Genomic DNA, 9,712 nt, shown 5'->3' with positions numbered 1-9,712 from the left:
TCCCACCTTGGTTGTAGTTACCGCCTTGTTGGTTGCATCCTTGATTCGGGCGGTCATAGAAGTTATGAGTAGCTGCCACAATATTGTCTTCTTGTTGGACCTGCGGGCATTCATCAGTATAATGACTATAATCAGCACATATGCCGCATACTCTTTGGGGGACTAACTGTTGGCTTTGTTATGGTGGGGAAGGCTGAGCTTGTTATTGTTGATTCAACTGTAATTGCTTCAGTAGGTTGGTCATTTCACATATACTCTGTGTAAGAGCAGAAGTCTCAGTACTAGAGGAAATTTCTGCAACAGCTTTTGAGTGGGTTCTCCTGTGCCTGTGATTCCTAGTAAACTCAGCTAAGTCGCTGATTAGTTGCCATGCTTCATCTGCGGTCTTGTATTTCTTCAGAGAACCATTACTAGCACCATCTAGTATAGTTTTATCCCGAGGCTTCATGCCTTGAGTGAAATAGCTGATCAACACTAGCCTGTCAATCATGTGATGGGGGCATGCGTCCAGAAGGTTCTTAAAACGCTCCCAGTACTCATAGAGAGTTTCTGATTCACCTTGAACAATGCATGAGATCTCTTTCCTTAGTCTGTCTGTAACTTCAGCTGGAAAGTATTTTTCCAAAAATTTTCTCCTGAGCTATCCCAGTTAGTAACAGTTGCTTCAGGTTGGGAATAGTACCACTCCCTCACCTTTCCCTCAAGAGAAAACGGGAAGGCAGTCAATAAAATAGAAGTTTCATTTGCACCCTGACGCCTTACAGTGGAACAGGCTGTCTGAAAATCCCTGAGGTGCTTGATGGGCTCCTGAGCAGGTAAGCCATGAAACTTGGGCATCAAGTTGATTAGTGCAGTCTTCAGTTCAAAATCTGCAACCAGAGTTGGATGATGCACTTGATACAGCTGCATTGTAAAATCTGGGGCTCCAGCTTCCTGGAGAGTAATCCTCCTAGGTGCTGCCATTCTATCTGCACGTGAATTAAATGAATTAGTAGTAAAGAAGCTTGTTTCGCTCTCAGATGGCGGTTCAGATTCGCCCTCAGATGAGACTGGTGAATCAATAACAATCACTTCACCACCCTCAGAGTCTAGCCGACGTCGAGCTCGCCTAATACATGAAATAGTTCTTTCAATTTCAGGATCAAATGCGGCTAAGCTCGGATCAGGCAGTGAACGCGTCATTCAATGAAAGAAACATATAGCTCATGGTAATAAAATAAAAATAAAATATGCAAATAAAAATAAAAATAAGTACACTAATTAATAATTTAGCACACAATTGCAACTCCCCGGCAACGGCGCCAAAAACTGGTGCGTGGTAGAAGTTAGGCCAATTAAGAGATTTTAATAAGAGAACAACATTGCAAGTATAGCTCTTAACCAGTTAAAATCTGCCTCACCAATTTAAAAAGGGTGTCACAAAAATTTAGAATAAAAATACTGGAAGTATGAGTCCCAGGTCGTCTCCCAACGAGTTGCAAGAGAGGATGCTATTTTATTAATTAGGAATTTTCCGAGAGAGTTTGAGTTTGGTTGATAAGCAATTAAATAATTGTAAATTAAAGCAATAAAAACTAAGAATGATTATTAATATTCTAGATAAAAAGCCTTGACTGGGGGAATGATTAATTGGAAGTTCTATCCTTGTTGGGGTCTCTTAAGTGTAGTATCAAAAAGGTTGTTGTTTTCACTTAGTTAACCCTTACTAAATAAAGGAAAGTCAAGTGATTGAGCTAACTCTTATTCACAAATCCTAGTCCTCTCCCTTGGGAAGGTCTACCGTTAGTAAATACAGAACTAGCCAACAACTTCCAATTTAACCTGCACTTAAGCCTTCCAACTCAAGTGTCTCCTTTTAATCAACCCCCATGTCAAGTATGGAGTCTACTCCATTGACATGAATATAACGCTCATAAAAAAAAATAAGAAGACATGATAAATTAAATTAAATTAATTAAAAGTAAAAGTAATCCTTTGCATTAACAATCCATGAAAATAATCCAATTACTACTTTAAACAAGAATTAAGAATATGGAATAAGTAAAAGAGTAAGTAAGGAAACAAACTAGAATAATGTCTTCAATGGAGGTAATGACTCTTCAATATCCAAAAGCATAAAACTAATTAACTATGAATGTAAAGAGAACCTAGATGGGAAGTAATCATCTCTAGATTCATATCTAAAACCTAGAAACTATCCTAATGAGAATATGTGAATGTATAAAATTGTGTCTAAGATGTGTGTTGAGTCTCTACATGTTCCCTGGCTTTATTCTGTGTTTCTGGGCCGAAAAATGGGTCAAAACACGGCCTGAAATCGCCCCTAATATTTTCTGTTAATTCTGCAGATCGCGCAGGTCACGCGTACGCATCAGTCACGTGTGCGCATCATTTGGCTGATTTTCTTTCCACGCGTACGCGTCGTCTACACGTTCGCATCATTCGTGCAGACTCCAATCCACGCGTACGCGTCAGGCACACGCACGCGTCACTGCAATTTTCTCCATTCCGCGTGCTAGCGTCACCCATGCGCGCGCGTCAGTGTTCGCTGGTCATCTCCTTAGTTTCTTGTGTTCCTTCCATTTTTGCAAGCATCAACTCCATTATTTAAGCCATTCCTGCCCTATGAAGCCTGAAACACTTAACACACAGATCACGGCATCGAATGGTATAAAGGAGAATTAAAATACACAAATTAAAGATCTATAGGAAGCAAGTTTTCAATCATAAAATAAAACTAGGAAGGAAAATGTAAAGTCATGCAATTAATATGAATAAGTAGGTGAAGACTTGATGAAACCACTCAATTAAACACAAGATAAACCAATAAATAGTGGTTTATCAGTCCTTAAGTTGGACGGTCAGTCGCTCAAGCTTCTCCTCCTCTAGGTGCATCCGTTAATAGGAACACCTCTAGCTCTTTTGGAAACTTGTAGCCATGGTACTTCTTCACTCTATGTCCATTTACCTTGAAAGTTACTTCACTTTTAGGATCAAACAATTCCACCACTCCATAGGGCTTTATCTCTTTCACCTTGAAGGGTCCTTCCCATCTAGAGCGGAGCTTGCCAGGCATGAATTTAAGCCTCGAGTTGTAAAGGAGAACCTCATCACCTTCTTGAAAATCCTTCTTTCGGATGTGATGGTCATGAAATGCCTTAGTCTTTTCCTTGTAAATCCGGGCATTCTCATATGCTTCGTTCCTTAAACACTCGAGCTCCTCTAGCTGTAATTTCTTGGCCACACCTGCCTTGGTTAAATCCATGTTGCACTGGTTTACCGCCCAATAGGCTTTATGCTCAATCTCCATCGGAAGGTGGCATACCTTACCATAGACGATCCGGAAGGGGCTCATCCCTAACGGAGTCTTGTAGGCCGTTCTATACGCCCATAGTGCATCTCCTAGCCAGAGGCTCTAATCCTTCCTTTGTGGATTTACCACTTTCTCGAAGATTCTCTTAATCTCCCGGTTGGACACTTCCGCTTGTCCGTTGATCTGTGGGTGATAAGTAGTGGCAACCTTATGTAATACCCCATAGTGCTTGAGCAGTGCCTCTACTTTTCTGTTACAAAAGTGGGATCCTTGGTCGCTCACGATTGCTCGTGGCGACCATAACGGCATACAATGTTATTTCTAATAAAAGAAATGATGGTATTGGTGTCGTCAAGGCGGGTAGGTATTGTTTCTACCCAATTAGACATGTAGTGAACCGCTAACAGAATATACAGATATCCACTTGAGTTGGAAAACGGTCCCATAAGTCAATGCCCATACATCAAATATCTCACAGAACAACATAAGTTGCTGAGGCATCTCATCCCTTTGGGACGTGTTTCCCGACTTCTGACACTGATGGCAAGACACACAGAACCGGTTAGCATCTTTGAATAAGGTTGGCCACCAGAATTCACAATCCAACACCTTTTTAGCTGTCCTTTGTGGGCCAAAGTGGCCACCACATTCGGACGAATGGCAAGCTTCAAGAATGGGTTGAATTTCAGATTCCGGGACACATCTTCGAATTACTTGGTCCACTCCCCTCTTCCACAAGTGAGGGTCATCCCAAATGTAGTATTTGGAATCACTCCTCAACTTGTCTCTTTGGTGTTTAGAAAAGTTAGGAGGGAAGATTTTTGCAACCAAGTAGTTCGCCATTGGTGCAAACCAAGGAAAGATAGCCGACACAGCAGGCAAACTATCTAATGGGAATGAGTCATTGATTGGAAATGGGTCAAATTTTAAATTCTCAAGACGGCTTAAATGATCCGCAACTAAGTTTTGAGACCCACTCCGGTCCCTAATCTAAATGTCGAATTCTTGCAAAAGCAAGATCCAACGTATGAGTCTAGGTTTTGACTCATTCTTTGTTAATAAGTACTTTAAAGCTGCATGATCCGTGTATACCACTATCTTGGACCCTAGTAAATAAGATCTGAATTTATCTAAAGCATGAACAATAGCTAGGAGTTCCTTTTATGTAGTGGTATAGTTGAATTGTGCTGCATCCAAGGTTATGGAAGAGTAAGCAATGACATAATGGAGTTTAACATCGCGCTGTGCAAGCGTGACACCTACAGCATGGTTTGACGCATCGCACATTATCTCGAATGGTAGCATCCAGTTGGGGCCTCACACAATCGGCGCTGTGGTAAGAACTCTCCTTAGCTCTTCAAACGCATTCACACATGCACTGTCAAACTCAAAGTCCACATCTTTTTGGAGTAGGCGCGATAATGGCAAAGCAATCCTGCTGAAATCTTTAATAAAGCGCCTATAAAATCCTGCATGTCCCAAAAATGAGCGGACCTCCCTCACAGATGAGGGGTGAGGTAAAGTGCTGATAACATCGACCTTGGCCGGGTCTACAGAAATGCCTTCACTAGATACTACATGTCCTAACACTATACCTTGTCGTACCATGAAGTGACATTTTTCAAAATTCAAGACAAGGTTAGTGTCAACACATCTAGCTAAGTGATGAGCGGATAATTTATACGCTTTTTGGCATTGTTTTTAGTATGTTTTTAGTAGGATCTAGTTACTTTTAGGGATGTTTTTATTAGTTTTTATGTTAAATTCACATTTCTAGACTTTACTATGAGTTTGTGTGTTTTTCTGTGATTTCAGGCATTTTCTGGCTGAAATTGAGGGACTTGAGCAAAAATCAGATTCAGAGGTAGAAGAAGGACTGCTGATGCTGTTGGATTCTGACCTCCCTACACTCAAAGTGGATTTTCTGGAGATACAGAACTCAAAATGGCACGCTTCCAATTGCGTTGGAAAGTAGACATCCAGGGCTTTCCAGCAATATATAATAGTCCATACTTTGGCCGAGTTTAGACGACACAAAAGGGCGTTGAACGCCAGTTCTACGCTGCAGTCTGGAGTTAAACGCCAGAAACACGTCACGAACCAGAGTTGAATGCCAAAAATACGTTAGAACTTGGCGTTCAACTCCAGAAGAAGCCTCTGCACGTGTAAACTTCAAGCTCAGCCCAAGCACACACCAAGTGGGCCCTGGAAGTGGATTTATGCATCAATTACTTACTTCTGTAAACCCTAGTAGCTAGTTTAGTATAAATAGGACTTTTTACTATTGTATTTGAGATCTTTGGAACGTTTAGTCCTTAGACATTGGAGGCTGGCCATTCGGCCATGCCTTAACCTTTCACTTATATATTTTTCAACGGTAGAGTTTCTACACTCCATAGATCAAGGTGTGGAGCTCTACTGTTCCTCATGATTTAATGCAAAGTACTACTATTTTCTATTCAATTCAACTTATTCCGCTTCTAAGATATCCATTCACACCCAAGAACATGATGAATGTGATGATTATGTGACGCTCATCATCATTCTCACTTATGAACGCGTGCCTGACAACCACTTCCGTTCTACATGCAAATAAGCTAGAATGAATATCTCTTGGACATCTAATACAGGGGACCGAGTCCGAGTTATTAGAATCCTCGTGGTATAAGTTAGAACCCATGGATGGCCATTCTTGAGATCCGGAAAGTCTAAACCTTGTCTGTGGTATTCCGAGTAGGATCTGGGAGGGATGGCTGTGACGAACTTCAAACTCGCGAGTGCTGGGCGTAGTGACAGACGCAAAAGGAGGGTGAATACTATTCCAGTATGATTGAGAACCTCAGATGATTAGCCGTGCTGTGACAGAGCATTTGGACCTTTTTCACAAGAGGATGGGATGTAGCCATTGACAACGGTGATGCCCTTACAGAAAGCTTGCCATGGAAAGGAGTAGGACTGATTGGATGAAGACAGCAGGAAAGCAGAAGTTCAGAAGAACGAAGGCATCTCTATATGCTTATCTGAAATTCTCACCAATGAATTACATAAGTATTTCTATCTTTATTTTCTATTTATTTATTTTCGAAAACTCCATAACCATTTGATATCCGCCTGACTGAGATTTACAAGGTGACCATAGCTTCCTTCATACCAACAATCTCCGTGGGATCGACCCTTACTCACGTAAGGTTTTATTACTTGGACGACCCAGTGCACTTGCTGGTTAGTTGTGCGAAGTTGTGAAGTTATGTTTAGACCATGGTATTGTGCACCAGTTATTGGCGCCATGCCAGGAAGAGAACGAACAATAAATTTTACAACTCAGAGTAACAATTTCGCATACCAAGTTTTTGGCGCCATTGCCGGGGAGAGAACGAACAACAAATTTTACAACCTCAGAGTAACAATTTCGCATACCAAGTTTTTGGTGCCGTTGCCGGGGATTGTTCGAGTTTGGACAACTAACGGTCCATCTTGTTGCTCAGATTAGGTAATTTTCTTTTTGTTTTATTTTCAAAAATTTTTCAAAAATCTTCAAAAAATTTCTCCTTTATTTTCGAAAAAAAAAATTAAAAAGTCTTTTCAAAAAATTTTTATTATGTTCTTCAGAATTTTTAAGAATGAATTCTAGAGTTTCATGAAGCATGTGAAGCCTGGCCGGCTGTAAAGCCATGTCTAAATTTATTTGGACTGGGGCTTCCAACCCAACATTATCAAGAGCAAGCTAGTTGTTGCTAATCCACCTGCTGCTGTTCCTGATCCACCTGATTTACATGCTAAAGCTTGACTCGCTATTAAGCCATGTCTAACCCTCAGATTGGAGCTTTAGACTAAAGAGCACAAGATTCCTGGAATTCATATTAAAAATTTTGGAATCCTTATTTTTTCTTTTTCATATAATTTTCGAAAAATCCAAAAAAATTTAGAAAATCATAAAAAAAAATCAAAAATATTTTGTGTTTCTTATTTGAGTCTTGAGTCAGATTTTAAGTTTGGTGTCAATTGCATGTTCATCTTTCTTTTTTCGAAAAAATCATGCATTCATAGTGTTCTTCATGATCTTCAAGTTATTCTTGGTAAGTCTTCTTGTTTGATCTTGATGTTTTCTTGTTTTGCATCTTTTCTTATTTTTCATGTGCATTTTTGCGTTCATAGTGTCTGAACATGAAAGATTTCTAAGTTTGGTGTCTTGCATGTTTTCTTTGCATTAAAAATTTTTAAAAAATATGTTCTTGATGTTCATCATGATCTTCAAAGTGTTCTTGGTGTTCATCTTGACATTCATAGCATTCTTGCATGCATTCATTGTTTTGATCCAAAATTTTCATGCATTGCATCATTTTTCATGTTTTTCTCTCTCATCATTAAAAATTCAAAAATCAAAAAAATATCTTTCCTTTTTTCCCTCATAAATTTTGAAAATTTGAGTTGACTTTTTCAAAAATTTTTAAAATTCAATTGTTTCTTATGAGTCAAATCAAATTTTCAATTTAAAAATCTTATCTTTTTCAAAAATAAAATCTCTTTCATTTTTCTTATCTATTTTCGAAAATTTTAAAATTATTTTTCAAAAAAATCTTTTTCTTAACTTTATCTCATAATTTTCGAAAATATCATCAACAATTAATGTTTTGATTCAAAAATTTCAAGTTTGTTACTTGCTTGTTAAGAAAGATTCAAACTTTAAGTTCTAGAATCATATCTTGTGATTTCTTGTGAATCAAGTCATTAATTGTGATTTTAAAAATAAAATCTTTTTCAAAACTAATTTCAATCATATCTTTTCAAAAATATCTTCTTATCTTATCTTTTTCAAATATCTTTTCTAACTTCTTAACTTCTTATCTTTTCAAAATTGATTTTCAAAATTTGTTTCAACTAACTAATTGACTTTTTGGTTGTTTCTCATCTTGTTTAAAACTACCTAACTAACTCTCTCTCTCTAATTTTCGAAAATATCTTCCCTCTTTTTTTCAAAATTTCTTCTTAATTAACTAATTATTTTAATTTTTTATTTTAATTTTCGAAAATTACTAACCTTTTTCAAAAACTATTTTCGAAAATCACTAACTCTTTTTCAAAAAAATTATTTTCGAAAATTCTCTTTCTCTCCCATCTCCTTCTATTTATTTATTCATCTACTAACATCTCTCCCCCACTCACCAAAAATCCGAACCCTCTCTCTCTCTGAGTTCAGATTTTCTCTTCTTCTTTTCTTCTACTCAAATAAGGGAACCTCTATACTTGGGCAAAAAGGATCTCTATTATTATTATTTATCTGCTCCCTCTCTTTCATATGAGCAGGAGCAAGGAAAAGAACATTCTTGTTGAAGCAGACCCTGAACCTGAAAGGACTCTGAAGAGGAAACTAAGAGAAGCTAAAATACAACAACCCAGAGATAACCTTACAGAAATTTTCGAACAGGAAGAGGAGATGGCAGCCGAAAATAATAATGCAAGGAGGATGCTTGGTGACTTTACTGCACCTAATTCCAATTTACATGGAAGAAGCATCTCCATCCTTACCATTGGAGCAAACAATTTTCAGCTGAAACCTCAATTAGTTTCTCTGATGCAACAAAACTGCAAGTTTCATGGACTTCCATCTGAAGATCCTTTTCAGTTCTTAACTGAATTCTTGTAGATCTGTGATACTGTTAAGACTAATGGAGTAGATCCTGAAGTCTACAGGCTCATGCTTTTCCCTTTTGCTATAAGAGACAGAGCTAGAGTGTGGTTGGACTCTCAACCCAAAGATAGCCTGAACTCTTGGGATAAGCTGGTCACGGCTTTCTTAGCCAAGTTCTTTCCTCCTCAAAAGCTGAGTAAGCTTAGAGTGGATGTTCAAACCTTCAGACAGAAAGAAGGTGAATCCCTCTATGAAGCTTGAGAGAGATACAAGCAACTGATCAAAAAGTGTCCTTCTGACATGCTTTCAGAATGGACCATCCTGGATATATTCTATGATGGTCTGTCTGAATTAGCTAAGATGTCATTGGATACTTCTGTAGGTGGATCCATTCACCTAAAGAAAATGCCTGCAGAAGCTCAAGAACTCATTGACATGGTTGCTAATAACCAGTTCATGTACACTTCTGAGAGGAATCCTGTGAGTAATGGGACACCTCAGAAGAAGGGAGTTCTTGAAATTGATACTCTGAATGCCATATTGGCCCAGAATAAAATATTGACTCAACAAGTCAATATGATTTCTCAGAGTCTGAATGGAATGCAAGCTGCATCCAACAGTACTCAAGAGGCATCTTCTGAAGAATAAGCTTATGATCCTGAGAACCCTGCAATAGCAGAGGTAAATTACATGGGTGAACCTTATAGAAACACCTATAATTCATCATGGAGAAATCACCCAAATCTCTCATGGAAGGATCAACAAAAGCC

The 9,712-nt window shown here is 38.5% G+C and overlaps 2 non-coding genes across 2 annotated transcripts; one reads left to right on the top strand and one right to left on the bottom strand.

The window, feature by feature from the left end:
• Nucleotides 1–484: 484 nt before the first annotated feature.
• On the top strand, nt 485–592 carry LOC148577410 (small nucleolar RNA R71). Its single transcript, XR_015902820.1, has one exon. It is a non-coding gene; the product is annotated as a small nucleolar RNA R71 (small nucleolar RNA).
• An 8,548-nt stretch (nt 593–9,140) lies between these two features.
• LOC148577409 (small nucleolar RNA R71) lies at nt 9,141–9,248 on the bottom strand. The gene has a single exon (XR_015903907.1). It is a non-coding gene; the product is annotated as a small nucleolar RNA R71 (small nucleolar RNA).
• Between the last annotated feature and the right edge of the window lie 464 nt (nt 9,249–9,712).

This window comes from Arachis ipaensis, chromosome B1 (assembly GCF_059453495.1).
Source record: "Arachis ipaensis isolate K30076 ecotype BB chromosome B1, ASM5945349v1, whole genome shotgun sequence".
Lineage (NCBI taxonomy): Eukaryota > Viridiplantae > Streptophyta > Magnoliopsida > Fabales > Fabaceae > Arachis > Arachis ipaensis.
Note: the sequence above shows the minus strand (reverse complement) of the source record. Positions and strands in the feature narration are given on the sequence as shown.